The 12,348-nt window shown below is 46.7% G+C and overlaps 1 long non-coding RNA gene across 1 annotated transcript; it reads left to right on the top strand.

The window, feature by feature from the left end:
• The first annotated feature begins 2,428 nt into the window (after positions 1-2,428).
• Positions 2,429-9,016, top strand: LOC121460444. The gene is made up of 3 exons (XR_005976048.1): positions 2,429-2,596; positions 6,052-6,087; positions 7,428-9,016. It is a non-coding gene; the product is annotated as an uncharacterized LOC121460444 (long non-coding RNA).
• Positions 9,017-12,348: the final 3,332 nt, after the last annotated feature.

Raw genomic sequence — 12,348 nt, 5'->3', positions numbered from 1 at the left:
TTACATCACAACAATGGCTACTCTTAACTTGATGGGATTGCAGCTGTAACATTTCCTTTGGAGACACAATTTATGCCATGATGATTCAGGGCTGTGAAGAAGCATGAGGCTGCCAATCACGGACATTTACCTTCACCCTCTTCTGGAGGCTCAAAGTCATTATGATGGTGTTGGTGGGTGCTGCTCTCTTCTGAGCTCCGAGAGGGAATCCATCCTAGGCCCCTTTCTGAGATTCCAGTGCCACCAGGAATCCTCAGCAGGGCTTAGCTTGCAGCAGTATCACACCACCCTCTGCCCCTGCTGTGGGCATTTCCCCGGGTGACTCTTCCTATGGCTCTTTGTGTGTCTATGCACCCGAGTTTCCCTGTTACAGGGAGATGGGTCATATTGGATTAGCAGCCACCACCACGACTACTCTGAACTTGATGTGAATGCAACTGTAATATTTCCTTTGGAGAACACAATTTATGCCATGATGACTCAATAAATCCACTTTTAGGATTATAACAACATCAAAAAAATTCTTGGTTCCCACAAAATATGTATCAGAACTTTTCCAGTAGCTTCATTTTTTATAGTCACAAACTGAACACAAGCCAAAGGTTTATCAACAATCCATTTTCAGCTGGATTTTATTCACACAGACTAGCACTCAGCAAAAAAAGAAAAAGACAGCTGCTGATATGAGTCACAACATGAACAAATGTGCCCTGTAATTCCACTTGTGTCAAGTTCAAGAAGAGTTGAGCTGATTGGATGAGGTCCATTGGAGATATATTAGTAAATTTGATGGTGATAGTGATGATAATGATGATGATGCGTGTAAACAACTTAAGAGGAAAGATATATTTTGGCTCACAGTTTCTGACACCTAGTCTGTGGTTGCTTGACTCCCCTGCTTCTGGGAATCAATGAGACAGCAGCAAACCAGGGCACAGTGCTTGTGGGGAAGCGAACTGCTCTCTCAGGTCACCACAGACAGGAAGCAAAGAACAATGGAGGGGAAAGGTTAGGGACAGGATGCAGGCATGCCCACAATGACCCCCTTTCTCCAGCTCTGTCCTACCCCCAGCCATCTCTCCTCTTCCTAATAATGCCAGTAAATGATGGACCCATCTGTAGACCAATCCATCCATAGGCCAAGAATCCTATGGTTCAAATAACCTCTCGGTGAATACATCTGATGGTTGGAGAGAAAGGTATTTTTGTTTGTTTTGTTTTTTGTTTTTCAAACCAGGGCTTCTTTGTGTAGCCCTGGCTGTCCTGGAATGAGCACTGGCCTCGAACTCACAGAGATCCTTCTGCCTCTGCCTCTGCCGAGTGCTGGGATTAAAGGCAGGCTCCCGGCTAGAAATCAAGTTCTTAGCATATGAGCATTTGGCAGAGGCAGGGCATTTTATGTCCACAGCTGTAAAGGAAGATAATCTGCTTTACTCAAAGCAACTTAAATATTAATCTTTAAAAAAAATCTCACAGAACCATCCAGAATGCTGTTTGGTCAAATATCTGGGCACTGTGACCCAGCTAAGAGGACATACAAAATTAACATAACTGAAATGACTTCGTAATGCAACAGGAATGGTGGCCGATACAGCTAGTGAGGCCCTCTTGTAGTGGACCCTTATTTTTAGTGTCCTACTCCAGGATATCCCAATACCACCCCAGAATACCTGCATGCTAAGTTTCTTGCTCTTTGGGCGCGGGGGGGGGGGGGGGGGGGGCGGCGGGGCAACTGAATCACGTCCAGTGTAATTGGTAATGGCAGTGCTTCACTTACACCCTCTTCCTAGCCAGCGAGCCCTCCTCAGCTGCTGCCAGGGCTGTGGCTTCGGTTTATCTTTGAGACCATCGAGGGAGAGTCCCCTACCCTAGCGGTGAACTGTCTTCATTCTAAACCGATGTGAACTTCCCTTCCCTTCTTCCATCCTTAGCTCCCCGTCTTCCTGACGATGACTGACTGGCACAGGTATACAGGTTCCCTGTCTGGCCTCGAAGGCAGCCCTTTGGAACTCGGTGGTTCTTAACTGAGTGATAGGGATGGCAAGCACCTTTTCAGGGAGGGAGTTCTTGGCTAAGGGGAGGGCTCCTTATCTTCAGGGAGGTTTTTGTGGCTCTGCCATGCCCTCTCCTTCACTCTCAACTCACTCCTGCTTCATTCCCCACAAAGAGCAGCTTCACCAGTTCTATGGGGGTGGGCAGTAAGGGGGGGATGAGGACAGCTGCTTGTTGGGAAGAGAGACTTGGAGTTGGCCTTGAGTCCCACCCCCAAGACTTATTGGAATAGGAAATTGCCACTTTCTGCAGCCAGATAAGCTCTGATGAGAACAGCTGCCCCTGGGAGAGTGTTAAGAACCAAACCGAAAGCAAGCTGGTTTCCTGGTCAGCAGGCACCAGGCCTAGGCTAGGGTTTGTAGTCCTCACTGCAGCCCGGGCCTGTGGTGTGCTGAGTCACCACCCTAGAAGCCCTCAGTGGGGTTTTTCCATAACTTTGAGGTTTGGAAATGTCCCAGGCTCTCCTGCTCTAGTTGGAATCTCATCTCTGGCGTTCCTAGAGGCTTTCTGCTCTCTCTGGGAAACAGCTGCTCAAAGACAGAAAGTAAGTGAAAGCCAGGGCCAAGGTGGGGTGAGAGGGGTTAGGAAGAGGGCCCAGCGGAGAGGGGGATTGTGGGATGGAGAATGGCTCCTTGCTGCTCTCAAAGAACTTTCTATTCCACCTGACTGGAGGAGATAACCAACAGTTTCTTCCCTTCCTTCCCCTCCTTTTCCTCCCTCCCTCCCTCCCTCCTTCTCTCCCTCCCTCGCTCCCTAGCCTCCATCCTCCCTCCCTCCCTCTTTCCTTCCCTCCCTCCCTTTTTTTCTTTTTTTGTTTTTTTCAAGACAGGGTTTCTCTGTGCAGTCCTTGCTGTTCTGGAACTCACTCTGTAGACAAGTTGGCCTCGAACTCAGAGATCTGCCTGCCTCTAAAGGCATGTGCCACCATCAGCAGGCCAACAAAGGCTTCTTAACAGCAAGGCTGCAATGACAGGGCATTAAGCTGTTCCCTTAGAAGAACTGCTTATAACTTTCTTCTCTAAGGAGGATTTAGAAGAAAAAAAAAAAGCCGGGCAGTGGTGGCAAATACTTTTAATCCCAGCACTCGGGTGGCAGGTGGATCCCTATGAGTTCGAGGCCAGCCTGGTCTACAAGAGCTCCAAAGCTACAGAGAAACCATGTCTCAAAAAACCACCACCACCACCAACAACAAAAAGACTTAGGACAGGGTTCGGGTGTCAGAGGGACCTGATTAAAAACCTCACTCTGTTCTTATACATTCTGTGTTACTGGGAAAGTGGGAAAGCTACTCCCAGCTTAGAACCAATTTCTTCATCCATGAATAATCATGCCCTCTGTGCATGTTTGCTTTCTGGAATGGGGCAAGGAGGCATCCAGAGGCAGAAAAGGGCTTGGTAGGACATGAGTGCTGAGGGAAAAGCCAACTTCACCAGAATAGCTACGGTAGCCACGGTGGTCGATTTAGGGCCATTGCAATTTCTTCTAAAGTAGATTTCACTATTTATATACCCCCACACCCTAGGTCTGGATGGAGCCTCCAGCTAACTCTTATTTAGTGATCTGAGATGGCGCACAAAATGGCCTATATGCCATCCCTCTCCAACAGAAGGCCTTGACAGTCATGGCTTTTGGCTTTTTTGTTTGTTTGTGTTTTGAGACAGGGTTTTACTACGTAGCCGCGACTGTCCTGGAACTCACTCTATAGACTAGGCTGGCCTCAAACTCACAGAGATCCCCCTGCTTTGCTTTATGGAGTCCTGGGATTAAAGGTGTGTGGCACTTCCACCCGGCCTTGACAGTCACTGCGCAAGAGTCCTTAGGCCTGTGAGGAGGATTTCCAAAAGGATGCTGCTTTGTAGGTGTCTCAGGCTTGCATGGCTGGGGGTGGAGGTGTTTTCTCAATGAGCGAAGTCCTGCTGTGGTTACTTGAACCACTGAACAGAGAACAGGTTTGGCGTGGACGTGCTTATGGGGAATAATCATTAGCTTGGTGGGCTGGTTTCACTGGAGGTGGCAAGAGCCTGGGAGATAAAGGTTCTGGTGTAAGTAGCTTAAGTTTAAAGAGATCTTAGGACCTTCAGTAGGAATGTGAGAAATGAGCCAGGTAAGAAAGCAGCCAGTGAACTGGGTTACTATGTTACTATAACAAATCATTATATGAATACATCAGCATAAAAAGATGAGAGGTCGGGGGCTGGAGAGATGGCTCAGTGGTTAAGAGCATTGCCTGCTCTTCCAAAGGTCCTGAGTTCAATTCCCGGCAACCACATGGTGGCTCACAACCATCTGTAATGATGTTTGGTGCCCTCTTCTGGCCTGCAGACACACACGCAGACAGAACATTGTATGCATAATAAATAAAATATTAAAAAAAAAAAACATTAACAGACCATAAAAAAAAAAAAAAAAAAAAAAAAAAAAAAAAAAAAAAAGATGAGAGGTCTCTTGGCTCCATGACTTTGGGCCTGGGCAATGGGTGTGCACCATGGCAGAAGTGTGTGGTAGGGCTAACAGCTCACTTCATGGTGGCGAGGAATTAGAAAGGAGAAAGAGACCATGTCCCACAGCCTCCCTTGAGGGCACACTCCAGACTAGGAGTCCTTGCTAAGCCTACCAGTTAAAGGTTCTGTTACATTGTCGCAGAACCAAGTGAGAGGAGCAAATCTTTAACACACGGGCTACTGGAGCCATTTTCCACAGCAGGACAAATCCGGCAGTGTTGAGCAGACTCCTGGGGTAGGACATTAACTGCTGACTCCAGGTGGACAGAAGGAGGTCAAGAGGCTGGAGGAAGTGTGCGGGCAAAGACCCACGGGTGCTGCTGGTTGCAGGTAGTAAGAGCCAAGAGCAGTGTTTGCTACTTATGTGGTCATGAGGACCTCAGGGGAAGGAGGGAGGGAGTTTCGTTGGAGAGCTGGGCCATCGGCTGTCTTCTAAGGAACAAATGGGTAGTTTAAAGATTTTCTTGAAATCCCAGAGTTGGGCAGATTCCTTGTCAAACTCCCCACTATCACGTAACAAGGTGATTATAAGGTGGTCCCCACTTGCTGTTCCAATCTGAACTGACACCCTGTACCTGGTGGATTTATAGCTGTTTCCAATGAGGAGTGGGCTCTGGTTCGAGTCTGTAGCTTACTTTGGCTAGTGGAAAGTGCTTGAAGTCATGGTGAGTCCTTTTTGACCTTAGGCTTTAAAAGACCCCATCTGCTTTTACATGGCCGCTTAGACATTGTTGTGTGAACAAGGTGAGCCTACAGGAGGGTAAGAGACCTCAGGGAGATAGAGATGGGCTCTAGATCAGGCGTAATTAGCCCAGTCACTAGTTCGCTGAAACATGCCAGCCAGCCCAGGCAATATCAGAAGGTACCTCTTCGTCTCATAGCTGATCAGGGACACATGATGACCCAGACAATAAGAGGTGGCTTATCTGATCTAGACTCGTAAATTCATGACATTCAAGCCTATTTATTTTATTTTTATTTTATTTTATTTTTTTGAGACAGGGTTTCTCTGTAGCTTTGGAGACTGTCCTGGAACTCACTTTGTAGATCAGGCTAGCCTCAAACTCACAGAGATCCACCTGTCTCTGCCTCCCAAGTGCTGGGATTAAAGCCTGTACTACCACCACCCAGAAAAGCCTCTTTATTTTGAAGGAATTTTTTCTTTACTGTCCAGCTAACCAATACATTCGAGTCATTGGACACTCAGTCTGACTCGATACTGAAAGCGTCTTGCAGCCTACTTAAGGCCTCCACAAAAGGCTCTCTTGTGACCTCGGCCAGCTTACATTTTGGCTTCTTCCTTATTGATGGAGCTCCCTGGGCACTCTTCCATCTCTGTTCTGTGTTCTTCTTTGAGATCTCTTTCTGTCTGTGTATGCACGTGTGTGTGTGTGTGTGTGTGTGTGTGTGTGTGTGTCTATATCTGTTTCTGCACATGCATTTATACATATACCCACGACCTCTAAAGGGTTCTTTTTCTCCTTTATGTTTTGTGCAGGGCTGGAAATGGAGCCCCAGGCCTTGCATACACAAGGTGAGTGCTCTTCTATTGGACCATATTCTCAGCTTGTATCTCACATCAGGTTAGTCTGCCCTTGTTAAGGACCCCCTGAGGCCCAGACTGCACTTTAGTCCCTTCATTGTCCCCCTTTCCTTAAAGCTGTTCCTAGTGTCCATTCCAGGTTATGAGAATCTAGCTCTGTGCATTTGGTTAAATACCATGAGCTAGCCCTGCTCTACCCCTGAATATAGCAAGAACGGTGAGCCTCAGCCCCCAACAACCAGAGCTAAAATTAGCATATCTGGCTGGGTCAGATTTCCTGCCCTTTTAGGGCCCCTCCCTACTCAATAGCTCTCTTCCTTGTGACTTGAGCTGGTCATGGGACCATCTCCCTCTCACTATCTAGAACCTGATGAACCAGAATGAATTAGGACACCGCCCAGATCTCTGGTCTCTTCGTCATAGCATTTACTGACCAGGGCATTTGGTCACCAACCACAGACACTAACTCTGGCCTAAGTGGAGAGGAGTTTACTGGTCGGTTACAGGGTGCCTTGGGAGATTCCTCAGAAGGACTGAGCATGAGGAAACCGTGCCTACTAGCTGCCATTGGCACCACTCCTTATGGCTGTGCTCTCAGCTGTCCAGACTCCGAGCTCTGGAAGCATGACTAAGAGAAGGCTGAGCTTGGCTCTGGGCCTGTGCCCTTGTCACCAGAAAAAGCAAATCATTAGACTGCTCAACCTCCTTTCTTTTCTTTTTTGTTTTTTCGAGATAGGGTTTCTCTGTGTAGCCCTAGCTATACTGGAACTCTCTCTGTAGACCAGGTTGGCCTGTAACTCACAGAGTTATGCTTGACTCTGTCTTGGGAATGTTGGGATTAAAGGTGTGCACTACCACCATCCAGCTTCGGCCTGCTTTCTTATAAAATGCAGGACTACATGCCTAGAGATGGCAACACCTACAGTGAGGTGGATCCTCTTACATCAACCATTCATTGAGAAAATGTTCCACAGATTTGCCTAAGGGCCATTTTGATGGAGGCATCTTCTCATACCCCGCTTCCCCATTAGCTCACATCGAGTTGATAAACAACTAACCAGCATACTGTTCAACCGCAGTGCCTGATCTCTCCTCTCTCCTGGCCCTGTTGCCCGTTCTTCTTTGCCGGTTATGTTCTGACTCGAGATTTACAGAGTTCAAAGTTAACTGTGTCAGGGAGGGGGTGTGAAGCTATGCAGATAAGTCAGCGTCAGTGTTTGAAGCTTTGAAGAAGTCAGCTCAGGATTGCATCAGTGTTAGAGGAGTCGAAGCTAGGAGATTAGCAGCACCCTAAGAATCCTCTGGAAGGAAACTGACTATGGTTTGTTCAGATTCTAGGAAAAATTCATGTGGTATGAAAGAAAGCCCCAAGACAAGCCGGTAAAAGAAAATGCATGCTGCAAGAACACACTTCTAGAACACGAGCTCATGAATATGAGTAATACCTGAAGCGGCTCTAAGAGTACGGAAAAGGCGATCGCCTCAGGGGAAACAGGACAAAGGCAAAGGATCTGACAGGATTTCTCTGTGTAGCCCTAGCTGTCCTGGGAACTCACACTGTAGACCAGGCTGGCCTCAAACTCACAGAGATCCACCTGCTTCTGCCTCCTGAGAGCTGGGATTAAAGGGGTGCACTTCCCACACCCGACTACATAACTGAATCATTAAAAATCGAGTATGAGGAGCTGGATAAATGCACTGGCTGCTCTTCTAGAAGTCCCAGATTCAGTCCTCAGCATCTAATGGCATTGCACAACTATTTGTAACTTCAGTTTCAGGGGCTCCGATGCCCTCTTCTGACTTTTGTGGACAGTGGGTACACATACGAGGTACACATACATGCATGCAGGCATAGCACTCCTACACATAAAAGCAAATAAGTAAATCTTTAAAAATTCAATTTGACTTATTTATACCACTTTTTGTGTTTATGTTTTCAGTACCATGCTGGGAGAGATATTGCTCAACTAACCAAGCAATATTGGCTATGTATATGTATATTTGCTATGTATATGTGACATAATTAGACTCCTCTGGTTTAGCCATTTACAAATGGTGCCATTGTTTTCTCCATTTTAGCCATATGACTGCACATGATCAAAGATGATTGCCATATACCAAATGATCCAGGCTCCGTACAGATACTCACCTTCTCTGTTAGTATACTTGGTACATGCCCAAGCTATGTGATCTTAAACAAAAGACCTAACCTCTCTGACATTTGGCTGTTATCCTGTCCAGGGTTTTCCGAGGGAGAGCTTGAGGAAAAGGTTTGTGAAGAGGTAGTTTGTTTGAGAATGTGACTCCAGGAAGCAGGAAAGATAGACGGGGACTGAATCCTAGAAGAGCACCTGTATAAGGAGGGTCAGCACACTGGCAAACGCTGTGGGTATCTAGGGCTTCGTGCCATCATGACCTTCCCCAGAAACCCTGAAATGTCTCAGAATCGTCTTCTGGAGAACAAGTACTTACCCACTGGCTCTTATCTCCTAACGGTCAAGGGAGACCCACAGACTATAAGTTCCGCGTACTGATGAGCTACATGTGCTTAAGATCGGTGCCCCCTTGGTTATCCTACTTCTCTGTATTTGGGAAACGTGTTCGCTAGGTTTTGGTCAACTTGACACAATCTCGATTCATCTGCGAAGAAGGAACCACAATTCCAGAAGACTGGCCTGTAGGGCATTTTCTTTATTAATGGTTAATGTGGGAGAACCTAGTCGGTTGGTTGGTGCCACCCTTGAGTAGGTGGTCCTGGATGGTATATGAATGCAATCTGAGCAAACCGTGTAGAACAAGTAAGGAAGCACTTCTCTGCCATGACCTCTGCATCAGTTCCTGTCTCCACATTCTTGTCCTGCTTGAGTTCCTGGCCTGAATTCCTTGGATGATGAACTACAGTCTGAATGATGAAATAAACCCTTTCTCCCCCAAGTCGCTTTTGGTCATGGTGTTTGTCTTAGTTAGGTTTTCTATTGCTGTGAAGAGACACAATGACCACACTGACTCTTATAAAGGAAAACATTTATTTGGGTCTGCTTGCAGTTCAGAGGTCTAGTTCATTATCACCATGGCAGGAAGCATGATGGCATGCAGGCAGACATGGTGCTGGAGATGTAGCTGAGAGTCCTGTGTCAGAATCCGCAGGCAGCTGAAAAAGCAAGTGAACCACATGGGTCAGGCTTGAGTATCTGAGACCTCCCAATCTATCCCTGTGAGACACACTTCCTCCAACAAGACCACACCTACTCCACCAAGGCCACGCCTCCCAAGAGTGCCAGTCCCTATGAGCCTATAGAACCCTTTCATTCTAACTACCCCAGTGTTTTATCACGGCAACAGACACCCAAACCCAGACAGAAATTGGTGCCAAGAGCTGGGTGTCGCTGTGGCAGAACTGACTGTGTTTGGGGGAGGAATGTGGAAGGACTTTGGAATGGAAAAGCTACTGAGCGTTCAGGGCTTAATGAGCGACTGTGGGGACTTAGATGATTGTGTGAGAGCGATGCAGATGGCGGGGACCCGACTTGTGAAGTTTCGTAGGGAAGCAAAGACGAACAGAGCTATTTGAACCATATTTTGAATTAAGAATTTGAGGTCCTGGTCAGCTGGAGCTGAATAATTGGCTGTGATTAAAAAGAAGCCAGCATGACTGAGGTGAAGTCTTTGCTTGGCTGGGATAATCAACGCCCATTAGCTAGTGCTGAGAAATTAGTAGTGATTAAGAAGAGACCAACAATGTTGAGGTAAAATCTCTCTGGACGGTGGTGGCACAGGCCTTTAATCCCAGGACTTGGAGGCAGAGGCAGGTGGATCTCAGTAAGTTCAAGGCCAGCCTGGTCTACAAAGCTAGTTCCAGGACAGCCAGGACTCTTACACAGAGAAACCCTGTCTTGAAAAACAAAACAAACAAAAAATTCTTCTTAGGAACATTTTCTCAGGGTAAGCTATTGTTCAGAGGTGAACACCTTGTGCTGGAAAGTGAGCTTAGTAATGTGTAAGAATCTCCCAGGTTGTTCTGGCTTTGAAGGCATAAAGGGATCACGGAGAGTGGCTGAGGCTTGGGAGCACGAGCAGTCAGGAGAGGCCTCTGGTGAAGGCACAGCTGCAGGTGATGTAGAAGTCCCAGGATTGAAGGGGTCTTGGAGAGGTTTTGGCTTGACACTACATGGCGAGGTCAGAGATCCTGAAGAGAGGCGCAGCCCAGTTTCGGTGGAAACCCCAACATTTTAGAGTTGCTAAACCATGGAATGAGTGCCAACGACAGCAGCAGCCATGGAGGGGAGCTAGCCTGAGCCTACATGACAAGTTCTGTGTGGTTTGGATCACAGGATCCAAGAGGTAGAGCTGCTCTAACCCTTTGGCACCAAAAGGATCATGAGTGGATCTCAGGCATCAAACACCAGGGTTTGGTTTTGATTTGATCTGATTGTAAATGTGCCCTGGTCTTTCCTTCTTGAAATAAGAAAGTGTTTAACTTATTTTCTCTGTCATGAATGCCCACAGTTTAGAGACTCTGGAATTTTAGAGAGACTTTGGATATTTTAGAAGACTTTTAAACATTGAAAACGACTGAACTTTTAAAATGTCTGATTTGTAAAATACTGTAAAATTTTAAAAAACTGGAATGTGCTATGGCATTAACATTAACATACCATCTTGGGGACAGGTAAAGGAAAGGCCAGTTGAATAGTGGTACATTGTGTGTCAAGTTGATCAGGGGTCTATTGTTCCGGCTAGTTGTGTTTTGAGTATTTATTTAGTTATTGTCAACTTGACACTATCTAGAGTCATTTTGGAAGAGGGAATCTCAATTGAGAGAATGCCTCGATAAGATTAGCCTGTGGGGAGACCTGTGAGGGCATTTTCTTTGTTAATCATTGATGCGAGAGGGTCCTGGTCATTGTGAGTGGGCCTATCCTGGTCAGGTGGTTCTGAGTGATAGAAGAAAGCAGGCTGAGCAAGCCATGAGGGGCAAGCCAGTGAGCAGCACCTCTCCATGGCCTCAGCATCAGACCCTGGCTCCATATTCCTGGAGTTCTTGGTCTGACTTCCCCGGCAATAGAGTACAATCTATGCCATGACATAAACCCTTTCCTTGCTAAGCTGATGGTGTTTAACTGCAGTAATAGAAACCCTAAGTAAGACAGGAAGTGCCAGGCCAGGGTGAAGCCTGCCTAGAAAAGCCCCTCTGGGCTCTGGGTGGAGGGTCGGCTTTGAGCCAGAGGTTTTTAAGGTGGTGTTCAAAGAGTGTGTGCCATGTTCATCTTCCCACAAGAGGAGGTGGGCCTTCACCTCACAGGGATGCTGCATGGCTTGGGCTATGTCCTGCACTGGATAGCGAGGTGATGGGTTCCAGCCAAGGAGCTGAAATAACAACAGAAAACCAGGCCATTGCAGAGTGACGTAGGGCTGGAATTGAAGGAAGGATGATTTTGAGAGATGCGAAAAGGAGGGTGGAATGGGATTTAGAACCAGAGCCAAGCTGGGATGCTGTGGAGTCTAGGTTTTGCAGAAAACTGTGGACAATAACATTTGTTAGGGAAACTTGTTACCTACAGTGCAGAGCTCATCCAGGAAGTCTCTGATAGTCAGTGCAGAGGCAAGCGTTTATTAATTTGTTTTTGCTGTGGAACAAACCACCTGAGAGCATGTGTGTATGTATGAGTGTGCTGAAGCAGGCACACATGTGTGGACATACCTGTGGAGACCAGAGGTTGATCTCAGGTATTATTCCCTCAGGGCAGATGCACTTTTTTTTAATGTTGTGTGTGTATGTTTCTAGATGCATATACACCATGACATGTGATGGAGGTTAAAGGACCATATATGTCCTCCTACCATGTAGGTCCTGGGATTGAACTCGGTTCTTAGGTTTGATGATGTTAAAATAAGTTCAGGGTCAAAGGTCAAAGAAGGAGACTACTAATCCATCTGAAGTGTCTAGACGAGGCATGCTCTATGCTTTTGTTGTTTGTTTGCTTTTTGAGAAAGGGTTTCTCTGTGTTGCCCTGTCTGTCCAGGAACTCACTCTGTAGACCAGGCTGACCTCAAACTCAGGGATTCTCTTGAGTACAGGGATTTAAGGAAGACACCACCACAGCATACTTTACTCTTGATCAAGAGGGTGAACTCAGAAGAGTAAACACACAGAGACAGGAAGTGCATTTGTTTTTATTCTAACTCAGGTGGTGACTGTGTCTTTTCCCCATTGGCTGGGATCCTACGTCACGGTCTTAGTTTAATTGGCTA

Source organism: Microtus oregoni, unplaced genomic scaffold, assembly GCF_018167655.1.
Source record: "Microtus oregoni isolate MIOR12 unplaced genomic scaffold, Mior012 000020F_ref0000438, whole genome shotgun sequence".
NCBI classification, from domain to species: Eukaryota; Metazoa; Chordata; class Mammalia; order Rodentia; family Cricetidae; genus Microtus; species Microtus oregoni.
Note: the sequence above shows the minus strand (reverse complement) of the source record. Positions and strands in the feature narration are given on the sequence as shown.